This window comes from Quercus lobata, chromosome 10, assembly GCF_001633185.2.
Source record: "Quercus lobata isolate SW786 chromosome 10, ValleyOak3.0 Primary Assembly, whole genome shotgun sequence".
NCBI lineage: Eukaryota > Viridiplantae > Streptophyta > Magnoliopsida > Fagales > Fagaceae > Quercus > Quercus lobata.
The window spans coordinates 8,824,782-8,844,862 of record NC_044913.1 but is presented as its reverse complement, the minus strand read 5'-3'; the positions used below and the strand labels follow the sequence as shown (position 1 = coordinate 8,844,862).

The window sequence follows — 20,081 nt, the reverse complement described above, 5'->3', positions numbered from 1 at the left end:
AATTAGTAAATTATCTTGTGTGATGCATGGATAATGTTGTAATGTTTTATATAAGATGATTTTGGAGAATGTTATATATGTATTATAACATAATTTTTATAGAAATTTATTAGTAATGAGTTCATCATAAAAAGTAATAATTATTATAATTATTCAATAAAAGTAATGAAAAAAAAAAAAAAAACAACTTTGGAGGAATATTGTAGAATAAAAGTTGATATAGAATGTGTCTTTTTCTTTCTCCTTAATTCTAAAACAAAATACACATCTCAAATACCCAAAATCAATCACATCATTTACAAAACTTACAAATTCACAACGTTCTACCTTAACTATCAAAAATTAAATTGTAAATGAATAACAAGTTCCACAAGCAACTTCTTTTTTCCCTACAATCCACAAGCATAAGTTGTAGGTCCAAAGTGAGAGTGTTTACCAAGAAAGTAAATAATGTTTTACACAAAACAATATGCTTTGTGGCATAATTTTTTTTTTCCTCTTTAAATTAAAGAGCCATCAGATTCTGAAACACTTAATTAGCAAAAAGATTGAAGTCATACAAGTACCTGATAATGTTTGGATGAGGTGCCTGATTCAACATTGAGCATTCAATTATGATCTCATGCTCAAAATCCTTGTTCATCAAAGGAATCACAACAAGAAAAAGACTTAATACAACAAAATAAGTCATTGCAATAATGTAATAGGTGTTATTGCAACGATAAAAAAGTCGATGCAAGCCGTTTTAATAAACTTCGAGGCAATAGGCTTATGCAACACTAGATTTTCGTTGCAATAAATAACACATATTGCAATGATTTATTTTGAAAATCTCGTTGCAATAGGTGTTATTGTAATGACAAAAAAGTCGATGCAAGCCATTGTAATAAACTTTGAGGTAATAGGTTGAAAAAATCTCATTGCAATAGGTTGATTTTTTTAACAAAAAAAAATTACAAATAAATAAATCATTTTCTTGAATAATAATTTTTTCATTAACTTGTTTTGCAATTAAAAAACCATATCTAGGAACTATACTAACAATATAGTTCGATGTGAAATAAAAGATTACTTATTGCAACAACATATCTCAATGTATAAAAAGAGTTATCTATTACAACAAGACATTTCGATGTAACATAATAATTATTGTTACAATCTCATATTGATGTAATAAATTTAAGTTACTATTACAACACAAAACAACCTAGAGATGCAATAGTATATATATTACCTGCATTATTTTTTTTGTTGCAATAATACTTGTTGTATTATGTCTTTTTTCTTGTAGTGAATCTTTCTCAAAGTTACAGTCTGTTGAGTCACAAGATCCCAAGCCAAGTAATCTGCTGCATAATTCCCCTCTCGAATTTTAACACCCACATTGTATCGCTCCATTGAGTATATATAGGATGATATTTTGATTTTGATTATCTAAATAACCATGAAATTCAACCAAATGAAAATATTTAAATAAACAAAAGGTATTAGAAATAATTTAAGTTGAATCTTTGAATTGAGCACATGCCTAATTAGCCATCTATAACAGAATGTGACCTGCCCATAGCTACCAAAACATCCTAGTACCTTACATCAATTCTTAGAACAATGCTAACAACAACCATCACAATACATAAATGTTTGCCACAATCTTCCTTATTATTTGTCCAATTTCTAATTCTTTTTTTTTTTTTTTTTCCAAATCCTACTTATTGTTTGGCTACCGAGAAAATAGCAACAAGGCATTAAAAAAAATAAAAAATAGCTACATCAATAACAATTGTAACTCTCTTTTTTTATTTTCTTTTCCCTAATCTTGTTTGGAAATAGCAATTGGCACAAAAGAAAATAAAAAATAGCTACAACCTACAAGAACAAATATGCTGTTTGGCAGCTAAGAAAATAGAGAGGAAAATAAATAGGCACAAAAAAATAAAAAATAGCTACAACCTACAAGAACAAATATGCTGTTTGGTAGCTAAGAAAATAGAGAGGAAAAGAAATAGGCACAAAAAAAAAAAATAGCTACAATCTACAAGAACAAATATGTTGTTTGGCAACTAAAAAATAGAGAGGAAAAGAAATAGGCACAAAAAAATGAAAAAAAGCAGAGAAGAAAAAAGAAAAACTAACCTGGAGAATTTTGTAGAATGGTGTGAGTCCTTTGCGTATTGAAGTGGGTTTTATTGGATGTGTTGGCAGGAGAGAGTTAAAGAGTTCTTTTCAATATGGTAACAACCTATGATAGTGTACATGTGATCAATTGTAATTTTGTTAAGAACTAAAAAGAAGTACAACAATTGCACCTACATCATGGTTGTCAAAATCCCGATCTGGATCTTACGATTTTACAATTTTACGATCCCACCTGCCCAAAACGATCTAGATCTTTCAAGGATTTTTGTGACTGTTTAGGATCGGTAGGATCATACGGTTTCGATGATTCCAAACGACCTTGTTTTCTTGTAATATTCTTTAACTTGATAGAAAGCTCAGTTGGACTTAAATGAAAAATAAATCCCAATAGACTAAGTTTTTCCACTCTAATGTAGAGAGAGTGTCAGTTGGACCCAAATAAAAAATATCCCAATAGAGTGTCACATGTTGAGGTTTTTGGTCTCTTTAAATGATACTTACAAATGGATATAGTGATGTATGGTAATTATATCAATGAATGTATAATTTATGTTATTATTTAACATAATAATGTGTATTTTTTATTTTTTTCTCAAACAATGTAAGATCTTACAATCTACGATCCGATCCTACGATTTACGATCCCACCTACGTCCCATGATCTTACGTAGGATCCCGATTTTGACAACCTTACCTACATACTTCTAGAATTGCGAGAGGCAAATTAAAATTATTACAAGAGAAACTTTAAGAGCAACATTAAATTTACTAGAAAAATAAGGTGTTGAGTTAAGAGATCTCCTAACATAAACAGTTAACAAAATACAAACTTAAATCAAAAGCATTATTAATGATAGTAGAAATAGCTGATTCTCTCTTTTTAGTTGGATCATGAAAACAAACTTTTGCATCCCCTTCTACTCTGGTTTTGCATTGATTTTCATAACTACTACTCAAGTTTAAACCTTATAAAATTGCAACTACTTCAGCTAGAGCATAATTCATGCATAATAAAAGTGGTATTAATGATAGATTTAGGTGAAAGTGATATTACATTATTACTCCAATCATAAAAGGCCATAAAAGTAGTTATGAAAAAAAATGTGAAAAATTATATGAAAAATACTAAAGGTACTACAAACAAAAACTTTATTAATTGATGTGGCAATAAAGTTATTGGTGCTACTTAAACAATATAATAAATTCATATTTGATATATAGATGGGTGTGTTTTATGCTAGTATCTATGTTATGCTAGTATCACTCAAGCCCATGTGCTCATACTCCTCTGGATAAATGGGGCGGGTTTGGAATTTTTTTTTTTTTTAAATGTGATAGTTATGATAGCACTTGCAAGTCACGAGCTTGGTGTTTGGTTTTTAATAAAAATGTGTATATTTCATTAGAATAAATAACATAACACTAATTTGATTCTCAATTTTAAAAAAAATACTAATTTATCATATTAATTTAAGAATGATTAATCGTAATTAATAATGATAAATAGTGGATTATATGTCCCCTTCTATTGTATTCCAAAACATTTTTAAACTCTTCCAAAGACAAGAACCAAGCAGAAAAAATGTGCACATTCTTAACCATTGAAACCACACAAACCACTCTAAAGTCTAACAAACTTATAATGAAAAATCCTCTAAATGAAAGAATTATAAGAATAAACAATTGAAAACTAAAGGGTAGTTCTTAAAAATACTAACAACTTGGCAAATTGCCTAATGCTTATCAACCAAGGGAACTCTCTCACGTAAATATATATTTGTAATCTCTACAAAGTCTACATGTACCACCTCACTCAATGTTGGCCTGTCAACCTCAACCCACACACACACCCCCAACTATCAATCTTTTTGCATACATACAAATTAGACAGACATTATAACCGGACCTTGTACCTTCCTTTCTTCCTATCCCTCAAAACTAGTTTTATTTTGGTGTTTTTAATAAAGATGTTGAGCATTTAAATCCATATTTCCCACAAATTGAATTATAAATATATATATATATATATCATTTTATGTGTATATATATATAAAACTATTTTTCCAACTCTTGCCACATCTCACACTGTAACGAATTGTGAGCAATAGAGATATTAACCTATCACATTTTGTGAGAAATTGTGGTAAAAGATAAAAATTGTGAATTTAATTATGATCCTAACATTTTTTTATGAGAAATCTTATATTTATATTATTTTTACAATAATTTCATAATAAATTTTATATAATAAATTATTATAAATTTAAATTTAACTTTATCTTTTTGTCAGCTTACGATATATATATATATAACAACCCACAATAATACGTTATTAAACGAAGAATATAACATTTTTATTTATTTATTTATTAGAAGGAGGGGGAAAAGTCACGCATTGGTCGTGAGTGTGAGTGTAAGAACCTCTGCCGCATTGGGTGGGACCTTCACGTGTGGTAAACTAGGAAAAGTTTAGCTGGAGTTGGAATTTGGAACTTGCAATCTTTAAGACCAAATTAGGAGAGAGTATAACATATTTTGATAATATCAATTCAGGCGTATGTTTTGATATTTTTTACCTAATAAATGAGTGATACTTATTTTAAAAAACTATATCAGACTATTCTAATAAATAATTAATTTATTTTCCTGATAGTATAAGAGATTGTGATTAATTTATTGGAGTAGTCTGATATGGTTTTTTGAAACATGTGTCACTCATTTATTGGGTAGGAAATACTAAGACAGATGCTGAGTTAGTATTACCGAAACATAGTATACTTTCTCCCAAATTAGACAGCTGCGGTATCAAAAAAAAAGAAAAAAAAAAAAGAAAAGAAAAGAAAAGAAAAAAAAACAGCTGCCTAGTGTGGTGTGACTTTACATTACTCAATTCGCCATCCATGTCAAAGTGGTGATGCTAAGACGAGACCCAGGGTTACGTGTGTGGCCGGGGGCCATCATTAGGCTTCCAAAAAAGCTAAAGTGATGGATAGGGGGTGCCCTCATTAGGCTTCCAAAAAAGCTAAAGTGATGGACACCCCTCTCCTGGGTTATGATAATTGAGGTGGGATAGAAGACTTGTAATTTGACAAAACCTAGGTCCACATCTTTAGCTGTTTTATTTTGGGTTTTACAATTGAAATCAAATATATAATTGTATCGATTAGTATGGAAAAAACCATGGTATCTTTTATAAGGAAAATTAAACTCAACTATGAGGCCTTTGGTCAATAGAATGACATTATTGAATTTAAGGACACTTTGTAACTAAGTTTTACCCTTTGTAATTAATTATTTATTATTATATAAAGAGGAATAAAAATTCTCCAAACCATTTGCTATGCTCCATTTCATGCTTCACAAATAATAATTAGCCATGTGTGCTTCTCTCCCTATTTTTCCTATTTACTAACGGAAGCAACGCTATTGATATTAACGAATAACGACTCAAGACTTCCTGTTAACCTTAAAAACAGTAAATAATGTTTTATTTTTCTGCTAAAAAAAATTTAACAAAATGGTTGCTATAATTCTACAAACAAAAAGTTTCTTCATAGTACTGTGTGTAACACATAGAAAGGAAATAGAAACACTCCATCGAAGTCAAATTTTACTGCGAGATCGATCTCAAATATATTTATTTAATTATTTTGCCTAAACGAAATTCAGCTACTTGATGAGGATAAACACACATCTACTTGATTCAGCTATCACAAAACTCTCAAAGTCCAAGGACAGGATGGTAATTAGCTACAGTGCTCAACAAATTTCACTCTTTTTATTATAGGTAAAGAAATAGGATGTATTTGTGATGAAATTCGGAAATTTTAACAGGTTTTGGTACGTGAAATATTTGAAGGATTTTTTTTTTTTTTTTTTAATTAGAAAAATCTTAAACCCGACCAGTTGCATTTTTTTTTTCTTTAAACAAATTTTATTTAAATTATGCATATTTTTTTCTTTCTAAAAATTATCTAATTTGACTTTTTATTTTTTAATACATAATTAAATATATATCATATATAATTTTTTTAAATGTAAATTTTCAATTTATTCTACAATTTCATTTCATGGAGATGATGAAAGATGATAATCTTAAGTCATATATCAAACATCCAACAATAGACTTAAGAGAAATGTTATATCCACAATACTTTCACAATAAATTTCAAGTGATAAGAAAGTAATTATTTTAATAATATGTTCATATTAAAACCAATAACACTTTTTTGTGAATATAACACTTTTTTAAAATTAAAACATACCTCTATTCTTTTCACTTACTACTAATACAATATAAGTTTAAGGATACAACACTTTTTAATTTTTACAGCTATTGTCATGTTTTGCTGTGATCATTGCATAATAAAAATAGTGTAAGCAGTGAACAAAAACGGAAAATAATGTTGTTGCAATTAGAAAGTGACATATTACTTTTATGATTAAAATGTGAATAAATGGACTCTATTTTAGCCTTGGGCCAAGTACGTGCCAAAGTGCTTGGGCCTATTCTGTGTGATGAAAGTCTTGGGCCAAGTACATGCCTAAACTGCATTTTTTTTTTTTTTTTTTTGAGTTCTTTGGTTGGGATTTGATAACCAGTTCTGAGGCGGTGTATGAACAAGGATGAGCCGCTTATAGATGGGCTTCCAAAGGAGTATTATGATGATGTATGTATGTATGTAGTTGTCAATATGCATCAGCTATGGCATTTTTTTCACCTTTTCTTAAATGGGTGTCTCTTATTTTTCTTGTTTTGCTATGTTGACTGGATGATTGTTCTTTTTTGATTATTGGGTATTCAAATTTATTGATTTCCTGAGATGGGTCAATGGTAGATTTCCCATATATGCCACTAAATCATCAATTTGTGCGTGTATATATATATATATATATATATATATATATATAGTGTTTGTAAAATGGTTAATGGCAGTCTCCGTGTGTAACTTTGCTAAAGGAATTTATTAGAGTGGGTCTTATTGATTTGTTTTCGAGCTGATAACTAAAGGCCCACTGTCTGCTACACTTAGTCCTGACTAGAGTGTTTTGGAATTTTTAATACAAATTAATTACAGTAAAAGAGTGTGTTGGAATCATTTGGCACCACAACAATAAATGGTTTTGGTATGTTTTGACAGTTATCACATATTTGAGATTTATGTGTGCAAAATTACATCATGCAGGGTCATGTTACACTTGAGCCTCTATTACTATGAAAAATATTAGAATTGCTTGCTTGACTCAATCTCAGTCAATTTGAAGTGCTTTTCTATAACAGCTTTAATGGAATGCCTTCATGGCTTACAAATTGAGCAATCTGAGTTTATTGTTTGTGAAATTACAATTGACATGCAAGTTAAAACACGAACCTCTTTTCACAGTTGCCTATTACCAGTTAAGAAAAAATTGTTTTGAATTATATTGCATTGTCCATGTCCTCCTGAATTAAATTTAATTTATAGCATTACTGTTTCCCGTTTTATTACTTTCATATATAGCTTAATCCAATGTTATAATTTTCTTAATTCTTGAAATATTTTGTTCAGATTATGATCACTCCCTCAATTGAATGGATAAGTGGTCCTGATTGATGGGTTTTGGGGCATCGTGTGCATTCTGTATATAACAATATGTTGCCTAAATGTAAAACCCACTATCTTATTATGTTGAACTCATGTAACCTCTAAGATGTGCACTATTTGGAAAGTTGAGTTAACCTACTCTAGGTTAGGAATGGCAAGCACGGTAACGGGAAAAGACAAAGGAGCTTCATCGAAGACGTCAACAGGAAGAAGAAGAAGAGGAAAGAAAGATTGAAGAGTATCGTGAAATTGGCACACGCTTGAAAGGGTATCCAGAAGAAGATGTCAGAAAAGCACGGAGATTGGTTTCGAGCTTGATCAGAGCTGCTGAAGAAGTTGAAGAGGTAATCATAAATTACAGTATTCAAGCCTCACAAATGGCTTAATCTGTCAAGAGATTAAGACTTTAAAATTATGAGAATGTGTTCATTTCTAAAGAGTGCTTTCTGCATACACATGGGTCGATAGAAGTCCTTCTGAAAAGTAAAAGCCCTTTCCTTTTTCCTTTTTTGGCTGCTTTTGTTTTCATTATGAAGGAAATATTTATGTCTTATATCTAAGGACATCTCATTTCGTTGCTGTCCATACTCATACATCCTTTGTAGCTTGTAGCATTTTCCATAAGTGGGAAGTTGAGTCAAACTATTCATGTAGGATAATTTTGACTATTGATTAACTTTCTTATATGCAGGAAATTGAGAAAGCTGCTGAGAAAGGAGAACTCAATGAACTTGTTCTAATGGTCATATGGAATCGCCTTGATCTTGCTAGACGTGATGTAAGTTAGTCTTTTGTTGTCTCTAAATTCTGTGTGGCATCTTTTCTTTTAATGCAATGTTGTTGTAGTGTAATGTTTTGCAAACATTTTTTAGTGTGCCAATGTAAATGTTTGCAATCACTAATTATTGTAATGTTCAAACTTGATGGCTTCCTTTATTAATTTCTCCATAGGTGTAGGAGTGTTTATGGCATTTCAGCATTAGGTTCATAAGTCTCAAAGATTTGTAAATACTTATAGAACCAAATTTTTTTTTTTTTTGTTTTTTGTTTTTTTTTATTATTTTTTTTTATTATTATTTAAAAGAAAGTTTGTTTTCACACGAGTTTGAAGAAAATAATATGTATCATAGATTAGAATCTGGGATTTATGAGCATCAAATTCTCAACTAATATTTCTCATGAAGGAAAAGTGATGAAGTTACTATGATTAGCTATTTCTTATAAGCAAGGCATCCATGTTGATTAAGGACTCTGATGACAAAGTTACTCTAAATCGCATATTACTTATGATTATTTGGAGAAAAAGAGAGTTCAAGGTCTTCTTTTAGGAGGTTTCTCTTACTTAGAAATAAGTTATCAAACAAATAGAGAAATTAAAGACCATTGAACCTTCAATGTCAATCTGATATCCAACACAATACCTGTAACTTAAGGAAAATCAAGCTCATACTGGTCATGGATTGAGAAAGGGAATTTAAATCAATATCTAATTTCTCATTGTTCCTCAACAACTCAATGGTAAAGCAGTTGGTTGTTAGCTGACTATTCATAGGTTTTACTACATATGTCTAACAAATAAATTTGCTCAAGTCCTCTTAATTTGTATTTTTGTTTTAAGGCAAGAATTGGGAATTTATTTGTCCTTTTTAGCATAAGGCTTTGCCTTGTCCTTTTTTCTTTTTTTTTTTTTTTGGTTCCTTGTAAATCTTAATAGTATGAGTTCAGTAGAACTTAATATAATGCAGTCTCTTTATCTCTCTCTCTAATGTTGATTTAGATATTTATCTCATTTTCCAGGAAGAAAAGGATGCTATAAGAAGTCTTGATCTGTTATATAGAAGGGTTGAGGTATACACTACTTTTCATATAATAGTGCCATGCTTAAATTCATTTGTTTCAATACACAGATGGGTTTTAACTTTCAAAACCAAATGCTGAACATTGTTAAATCTTGTCTGAAATTGTGCTGATTTTTAGTAGAATCCTTACATAATTATTCCAGCCTAGCACATCTTGCACCGTGACACTCCTTTAGGCCCTTTTCATATTGTAGTTTACTTTCTTCGTTGCCTTACTTGGGAGAAAATAGAATTATAAGCTTTGAATTTTACTTAATATTTTAGACTCAGATTTTGAAACGGGAGGCTACTCCTGCCATGAGACTGCTCAATGATCTTTTGAATATGCATGATGGGTTTGATGATGAAGGCTGGATGAAGGCATGCAAAAAACGCATGGTTGACACCTTTCCAAGAGAGGATCCATTTAGCATTCTTGTTCCAGCAGGATTTGACATTGATAAGGTATGCTGCAAATATACAAATTATATTTCCTATGGCTTTGATCAAACTACATGATAGCCACAACTAGCGTGTTTCTTATAGAATTCACAGATCTTTTCTTTTTTTCTTTTTCATCTGTATGATGGTGCCTTTTCTTTTAGCTGTACCGAAGAAATCTATAAGGGTATAGAATGACATATTGGTCATTCTCATAGAAACCTCTCTTGCATGCACACATTCAAGGAATCAGGAGTGGCATCAGGCCACCAGGACAATCTCTGCATGTAGGGACAAGCGCATAACCGTTCTTTTCATGAAGGCACAGAGTGAAAAATTATAGGAGTTGGTATTGATTGTAGGAAGTACCTAGACTAATTAGAGGAACATTCACATTTCTCCTTCTTGGGCGGTAAAATAAAAGCATGGCTCTATTATATCCAAGATAATGGAATATTTTTCTAATGGGAGATCATTTAATGTTCAAGATAAAACTAACCAGTCTGGGATTGCTTCATTCAACTTTGGAGCAGATGATATATGTCACAACTAGATCTAATATAAACACTCTATCCTATTGGTCAAATTAATTTGTGTTTGATTTAACTTCATAACGGCTTACTTTTTCCCCAACAGCATCAAGGGCCACTTTGACCTCCACTTGAAGCTGATGATACACTTTTAAGGGTAGACTTTGTCAGAGAGGTTAATGCATTGCTACAAGAGGTCCGGTATCAACAAACTGAAGCACAGCATGGACAAGATTTGTTTGATCCTGAATCTGTTGCGAGTAGGTTGAAGCAACAGGAGAAACAAAGAGCCATACGCCAAGTAGAATCACTGCTGGACCTGGCCATAAATTTGAAATGGTAGCCATACTTTGTTCCTTTTATTGCTAATATGGGGTTTTGGAATCCCAGTTTGCTACATTTGTATGTTGTGCCCGGGTTTATTGTAGCATTTGTATTTGTATTAGGACCTTTGTGCGCTTATATTACAGTTGATCTATAAAAGAAATTATGTTTTTTTGTGCACAATTTAAAATTGGAGTTTTCTTCTCCTTTCCTTTTCTTCTTTTTTCAATGAATATAAGTTTCCTTCAACCAAACTGGAAAAATACATGGAAGCTTCCAGCTGTGCAAATCTCATGCAGTTAAAGAACGTACCGTGATACAATGAACTCAAGTAGTGGTTACTTCTTCACTGCTATAAGAACACTGCCAACTCATGCTAAAATTTGTAGTGGCACCCAAAGCAACTAAGACAATGCCTATCTCTCCAGTATTAACATATGAAGAAGCAAGCAATATCAACATGACAAAAATAAGGGGGTGGGGTGGGGGGGTAGGGGAAATGAAAGAAGTATCGAGTGGACTTATCTTTTGCCCATTAAAAATAAAAACAATCCCAATTCCCCTCTCTTGACTGGGCTTATGTCCATCTAATATTGAACTTATTAGTGGCTGACCAAAAATGAGGCCTATAACTTGAGGCTAAAAGGGTATTTCCCTGTCTGTAAATTATCCCAATTGTCCAAAGATTAATTCACAAAAGCTACCCTTCTCAAAACCAATAACCAAGATTGCTGCATCTCTAACTGAAATCAAATTCTTCCTTCACCGAGCAAAATAAAGACAAGTGCATGAGTTTGCATTCCTTAAATTGAACACAACTTATAGTTGAGATTAAATGAACCAAATTAAAGATGAATAATTGAGTTAGTGGTTAATTACTATTATCTTTCATGCAAACAAAGCCCCAATCTTGAGAAATTGAGGCAATTTATAGCTATGGCTGATTTAGTTAATGGGTTACAATAATAGAGAGTTAAAACCTGCTATTATTGTTATGCAACCAAAAATAATGGTAATACACCACATCCACATATAAGAATATTATCACCATCTTCTTAGCTGTTAAACAGTCTTCCAATCACAAAAGCTACCCTTCTCAAAACCATATTGCTTCTTGCATCGTTACACTGACATCAAATTCCCCCATCACCAAGCAAATTAGGACAAGTGCATGGGTGTGAATTAAATTGAACAATACTTATATAACATGATCATCCAAAAGTTAAGATTCAATGAACTAAACTAAAGACGAATATTTGAGTTAGTGGTTCATTACTATTGTCGTTCATGCAAACAAAGCCCCAACCTTGTGAAAATTGAGGCAATATATAGCAATGGCTGGGTTACAATAATAGAGAGTTAAAGCTTGCTATTATTGTTATGCAACAAAACCTCAATCTATGAAAGATTGTCTGTATGAATGTAACCAGAAAATTGATTGTCCATGCAAGATTGAAAATATGCACATCACTAAACTATGAAAACAGTGCTTTGATGCCTTCAAACTCAAATGGACATGCATGTGAGATGAATCCATATAAAAGATTTCTATCATTCAGTTAATTTTTAAAATAAAAATGTTTTTAAGCAGTTGGATTTTGAACTGCTTACTATAGTTTACACAAATGTTTCTACAGCGTTAGGACTTAGGATTTAACATAACAAGAATTGTTTTTATAATCTTAATTTCAGAGGTTCTGAAATTAAGGCTACATCATGCTTTGATTCCAGATGGATGTAAAACATGGAACTTAGGAAGTTGCAATAGAAATTAAGTAATGACCAACAAAGACAAGAAAATATTTTACATCAAGAAAAAGGTATTATGAAAAATTATAATCTATATATTTTTTTTCTTTCCTTTTGGAATGGAAGATACTAAACAAGAATATAGAATCTCTCTTTTAACTTTAGAAGGCATAGCATCAACCAGAGAGGTCCAATAAAACTTACTACTTCAAAAAAACAAAAACAAAATGACGGTTTTAATCAAAGTAACAAGTGCAAGTGTGTGTATTAAATTGAACACAACTTATATATAACACGTTCATCTAACATCAAGTTAAAGATTCAATGAACCAAACTGTCACGCCCCGAACCCAACTATAAAGATAGGCATGTGACAACCGCCACACGCTTATAAAGTAAGTCCTTTACAAGTGTGCAAGGCCTTCTTAGTAACTAAAATTTATCCTCAAAATTAAATAAATCAATAAATCCAAAATACTTTAACAATTTTATTATGAATAGATCTCCAATAATTTAATAGGAACAAAATCCAAACCTTATGTACATAATGCCAATTGGCCAATAAATATAAAACTATTCAAAGACAATTCAATCCCAAAATCACTAAGTTTCTTTTCCCGCTCACTTCACAACATCAGAACTCCTAAAACTTATTTTTCTTCATAATCTGAAATTGGAGGGAAAAAAGGGGTGAGTTGACAACTCAATAAGTAACCAAAATCCTCATAAGTTCTATCAAGCTATAAATTTGTAAAGTAATAAGATGTAATAAGAGTTTTCAAAAGTTATAATATACTATGGCTTTTCAAGAATAACTAAGAAGTTTCATAGTCTTAAAATAATAAGTTGCAAATAGATCACGTACTTTAACCTTAAAATATATATCATAGATGGTTTAGAAATTAGTCAATTTTCCATATATCAGAAACTATAACTTACAATAGTTTCTAAAAATACATAAGCAGTTTAAGTGACTCAAATAGTTAAATACTCAAACATTTCCAAAATCACATATGTAGTTTTAAGGAATCAAGCGGTTCAAATACTCAAACGTAATTTATATTCTTAAAAATCTTATGACTATGGTCACGCTATATCCCCGTAACTGGGCATCAGAGTACCAATGAATAACCCCCACTGATTGGGTATCAAAGTATCAATGTATAACCCCCATTGGTTTGGGTATCAGAGTACCAATGAATAACCCCGATTGGTTTGGGTATCAGAGTACCAATGAATAACCCCCATTGGTTTAGGTATCAAAATCAATTCATAATCAAATTGTCCATAATCATAGGTATAAAATCATAGCTTCTAACAAAAATATATCTTATTTAAATACGTATATATAATCATATATTCAATAATCAAATATATTTGTGATATTTCTATATTCTTATTTTAAATCAATATAGCTAACAAATATCAATTAAATTAAATAAATCTTATATTCAGTGCTCATAGGTATTTGTGAAAATTCTTTATTCGTTACTTTGAATCAGTATAACTTAAAACAATTAAATAAAATACATCATACATTCAGCAATCAAATCTATTTTTGATAATTCTTTACTTGAAATCAGTAATACATTAGAAATAAAATTGTAATAACTGTAATCAAATTTCAGGAGTTAAAATACGCAAAATAAAACCAATTAGGATAAGGTTACTTACCTCCAAAAGCCATACCAAAAGAAACTTCACCCTAACACTTCTTCTAAAAATCCTTAGATATCATCACCTAAAACAATTTTGCAAGTATCATTTACTCAATAATCAAATAATTTAAGAATGACTTATAACAATATCCAACCAACCGAACGACTGCTAGAAATATCTAATAATTTCTTTTTATTATCTCAAAGTAAAAGTCTTGTATGTATCCTCCACTGCCTCTAATAAAACCTAGGATACATATTGTCATATAGGGTCAAAAGCATCGCCTAGCCCATGTTCCATGATCTCACTTCACCATACGCCTCAGTTACCAAACCAACTAGTCGTTAACCCGTGCGATGCACGGGAAAACTATTAGAAAATAATAAAGTATGCATATATTAAAAGACAATTTAAGTTCATGTGTGCTTGCAAGGGATATATTAAAAGTCTTATCTTTGAGACAAAGAACTGATGTAAACAAACTAACCTTACATAAAACAAATTTAAAAAAAAAAAAAAAAAAAAAAAAAAAAAAACATAAAACTGATGTCACCGGAAATTCAGCCACATAGTAGTAATATATAAATCTCTTAAAACCTAAACCTAAACCTAAACTTAAACTTAAGGACTAAATATTTATGCGCCTTCTCTTGCTTTCCTGATGTATTTGGTTAAAAACATAAAATTGATGTCATGGGAAATTCAGCCACATAGTAGTAATATATAAATCTCTTAAAATCTCTCTATAGCTTAAGAAACACAATATACTAAAATCAAAGAGATAAAATTTTCAAAGGACAAAATATTATAGATAATTTAAAAGAATTTTGGTTTAATTCTTGAACACCGCAACTCCATAAAATTCATACTAATAATAATATTTTATGATAGCGCAGTTAGAATTTTGGTTTAATTCTTGAACACTGAATTGGAAATTGATTATATGAGTATTCAATGGTGAACAAAGTACTATGTATTAATTAATATATAAACAAAACTAACCTTACAAAAGCTGAACTTTATAAGCTAAAATCTATACCGTGCATTGTAGATCTTGAATGCTTTAGGGCTTCCTACGTCTGGAGAGAGAGAGTTTGCAGAAACCGTGGCTTTATATTTCTTAACTTGAGGGGGGGTAAGGTTGCTAGGGTTTTATAGATCTTGAATGCTTTAGGGCTTCCTACGTCTGGAGAGAGAGAGAGTTTGCAGAAACCGTGGCTTTATATTTCTTAACTTGAGAGAGGGGTAAAGTTGCTAGGGTTTTGAGGGGTTATAATTTTTATTTATTTTTTATTTTTTAAATATTATGCTGACGTGGAAAATTGTGGCGTCAGCAAAGGCTTCGGTTTTATATATATATATATATATATATAGATGAACTAATAATAATAATAATAATAATATAATATTATTAATAATAATAACAATAATATTAGAAGGAAGCTGGCGTTGCTATGACAAGGGGATTATTCTATGGATTTATATAAATATATATATATATATATACATATATATATATATGCCACTGCCGCCTCTAGCATTCTTTTGGCACGAGGACAAATCACGCAAATCAAGCTCTGACACAAGCTTTTATGGAAACACTATTCTTCCTCTACCAAATCAATAAACAAATAATAATAACTCATAAAGAAGTTGCTGTTCCTTCTTTTCGTCAAGAGTTTCTTCACCTTCTTTTTTTTTTTTTTTTTTAAATTCCATCAATCCTGTACTATTCCTTTAAGAAAATTATGTAGAACAGACCCATGCGGCCATGTCTAAAGAAAGTCACACTGTTGGCCAAAATCCTTACATAAAAAATACTTTAATTCTAAATAATACTTAGATTTGATAAAAACGAAATTCTTAAGCTCTTACCTCAAAGGTATAGTTAATCATTCTTTATTTCAATCTTTTGGATAGTCTTTTCTCTCAAAATATCTCTCCATATACGTTGACTTAATAAACTTATATTTATAGCTAGGATTTCAACCTAATTTTTTATAAACTCTCTTATAATTATAAATTATAAAATTGACCCCACAAAATTTACTTGAATATCCATCCTTTTAAATCTTTTTTTTTTTCTCTCGGGTATTACACAAGCTAAAGAAGAATATTGAGTTAGTGGGTAATTACTATTATTGTCCATGCAAACAAAGCCCCCCAATCTTGAGAAGATTGAGGCAATTTGACTATTATTGTTATGCAATCAAAGCCTCAATGTAGGAAAGATTAGCAAATTTCACTATAAATTTCAGGTCTCTGTTTCTCTCTCTCTCTCTCAAGTCTCAACTCACCTATCTTCTTCTTTGCATTCTCCACATCTCCATTGTGAAAACATGTCCTCAAGTGAGCCAAACTTGGGCGGCTGGAGCTTCCTCCAAGCTAAAACGGACAACAATTCCCACACTACCGCAGAAATCTTAGGTGATGATACAGGTGCGGTTGTCCCTGAAAACAAAGAAATTAGTACTGAAAAGAATTCTCAAAAAAAGCAGCAAGTTTCATCTTCATCATCAAAGAAGAATGATGAAGAATGTAGAAGTAGTAGTTTCCCACCACTGTTGAGCTCAAGTGCTGTGCTGCGTATTGTGCCTCATAGAAAAGGTGGTGGCCTCATTCTTCAAGCTGTGCCTATCCATGAAGAAGAAGAAGAAGACAAGTGAATTTTAGTAATGAATTAAAGCAAGCTTTATGTAGTACAGTCTAGCGGGTTCATGTGAGAAGAGTTTCCTTGTTATGTTTAATTTTCTAGTTTGTTTACTTAAGTTATGGTGTATTAAGTATTATCTGTCAGTTATGATATTATGTTATTATGGTTATTTGACATAGTAGTCAAAATTGTCGTCCATGTATTAATGCATTGCAATGCTCTGTTTTTGTACTCTAAACAGAGCGAATTCTCTGTTCAGTTCTGTAAGAGAAGAGTTCTGTAACAGTAAAGTAGGACGCGTGGCATGGTAAAGTTAAACAGAAACAGCATTGTTCAGCTGTAAATCTCTTCATTATTTGAAATTCTGTTGTAAGCCTAAAGGAATAAAGCTGTGGTCACTTCTACCACACTTCTTAAAGAGTTCACAGAGTTTAGTGGATGTGACAATCAATGGCCCATTCCAAACTCCCCCACAATAAAAGTTGAGGTTCCATGATGTTACACCATCTCTACAACACAAATGCTAGTAACAAATTATGTTTGAGTGCTTACTGTATCATGATTAACAAGGAGCATGTAATGAATCAAAACTCCTAAACCATCATCTGCAATTTTTATATAGTAGTTCATTTTTGAAGCTTCATCTAATAAATAAGCTTCAATTGCCTAATGATTAATTATGCAAAAGCGAAGAGAATTTCTAAATCATCCTCTCCAATCAAATTCACTTTTATTGGAACCTTCCTAAAGAAGAGCTTGCCTCTAACCAATAAAACCAACTGACAACTAAATCCACCTGACAAAACCATTTGCCGGCTAATCTAGGGGCATTCACTATGCAGTTTATGTTCATGCCAAATCAATCATTCACTTTAGCACAAAACATCACCTAGTTCAGCACTTTGAGCTTTATTTAATCACACAAAACCGAACACATCCTCATACACTAAACTAAACACACTTCTGCTAAAACCAAATTAAACATGCATGGAATGAAAAACAAAACCCATTGGTGAGAGCACTGCCCTTCATTGGGCCTATTGAGAAAATATGTATGGATTCGCCTGGTGTGTATTGAACTCAAGCATACCAGACAGGCAACCAATATTCAATTCTTTTGGCTGAGAAATCTTCAAAGGAAAAGAAATTGAACAAAGAAAAGGTCTGTTGCTGCATAGACTGGAAGTTTTGCCTCCAAAGTACAGGTTTGCATGACTAAACCTTGAAATGTTGACTGATTTGGTTTTTCCACATAACATACAACCATCGGTGACCGTGAACATGTGTTGGAACTGTGTACATTGGTGAGACCACTTTAACCCAAGCATGTCCATGCTTAATTTCTAGACATAATCACTTGAAGCAGCTTAAAAAATTATATCTTTAACATAAAACTAAATGGGATTAATATAATTGTCACATCCTTTGGTAAAGACAAAAATAATAATCTTATTAATGAATTTACACAGGTTTTTTCAGCAGCCATTGGCTACTAAAAGAACATTATGATCTGCTGCACTTCAATTTTATTATTACATTATTATACAACAAAAGGGGTTCAACTTCTCACAGCTACTAACTTTGCATTGTGGAGGGGAAGAGTAGGTATGGGAAATTTTCAGTTACTTTTTAGGCTGCTGCTAGCTTCAAATATATATCTTCTTATCAACTTTGGATATGTTTGGTTGTATGTTAAATAATTATTATGTAGGAAGAAAATAGAAGAAGTTGTAATGAATAATTATTTTTATTTATTTGTTTGATTAAAAAACTAAAATATCCAAGTACGGTAAAAATACCTTGTCTTGCTCATCCTATCTCGTACTATCTTGTGCATGTTTTCCCTTATCCACTTTTTTTTTTTTTTTCAATCACTTTATCATTAGTGATGAAGTTACCTAATTAGGGATGGAGAAAATACCTCCGACCCATCGAGTCCTTAATCTACCCTCTCATCTTGTGTGGTGTTCTTTCTTTGTAAATAGGATAGAAAGCTAGAAACACCATACTTTGAGCTCGTCCTGCCCCATTGTCACCATATTTTAACATTTGAAATGAATTATTAAACTTTTAATGAAGGGCAAGAAAATGCATATACGAAAAGAATGGGATGGTATCATTTGCATGACTTAAAACTAAGTAACCATGAGTCATTACATGCACTATTGAAATTGAAGTTTCTTTATTTATTATTATTATTATTATTATTATTATTTAGAATAGAGGGTTAATATGTTTTGTTTTATATATTATTATTATTATTTAGAATAGAGGGTTAATATTATTACAATTGTAAGTAGCGGAACCATATTGAACTCTCAACTAAAATGTAAGAGACCTAACATTTTCCTTATTAAAATATATTATAAAATATAAAAATATGTTGTATAATATTACAAATTATTTAATTTGCACCTTTTTAACAAATTCAATCATTAATTTCTTGTTTTTGTACGAGACACAATTTGGTTACAATGACAACTGCTGGTTTCTACGTAATAATCACCCTCGTACAATTATTTAAAAAACAAAAAACTTTCAAATTGATACTACCATGATAATGCATAGAAAGCAAAATATTAAAATTTAATAATAATTGGCTTCTTTTGCATAAATAAATAATTTTTATTTAGCCAAATTATACCTTTATTACTAAGAGACCACTTAGCCACTTTAAAGTTTAAAGGCTTTTAGAAACTCAATTTCCAAGCAAAATATTGCTAAAGAGATTATGAAGAAATTATTAGAACTACTAGATGACTGCTAAACTAGTCATCTTAACCAATAAAATGATGTCACTTATACAATTGTAATATTACACCCTCATAAGTTATATTGTTTAATTGGTTAGGAGAACCAATTTCAGCAATATCCCACGCATATAGCATCATTTGCATGATTTTCCTTACATTCTTCGCACTTACTCTTCATATATAAGTTGTTTCTCGTAAAAAAAAAAATTCTTCATATATATCTTACAAAACCAAGTTGTATTATTTTAATGGGACGTTGGATTATATTACAACTTTGTCGTGAAACATACATTAAAAAAAATTCTCCAAAAAAAAAAAAAAAAAAAATCAATTGGATTTGTTGGGCTGGACTTTGTGCACCCAAGTCCCAACATAGGAAACGTATACCCATTTAAGACTCGAGACTCGAGAGG

At 31.0% G+C, this 20,081-nt stretch overlaps 1 pseudogene; it reads left to right on the top strand.

The window, feature by feature from the left end:
• The first annotated feature begins 6,731 nt into the window (after window positions 1-6,731).
• Window positions 6,732-10,997, top strand: LOC115963069 (annotated as a pseudogene).
• Window positions 10,998-20,081: the final 9,084 nt, after the last annotated feature.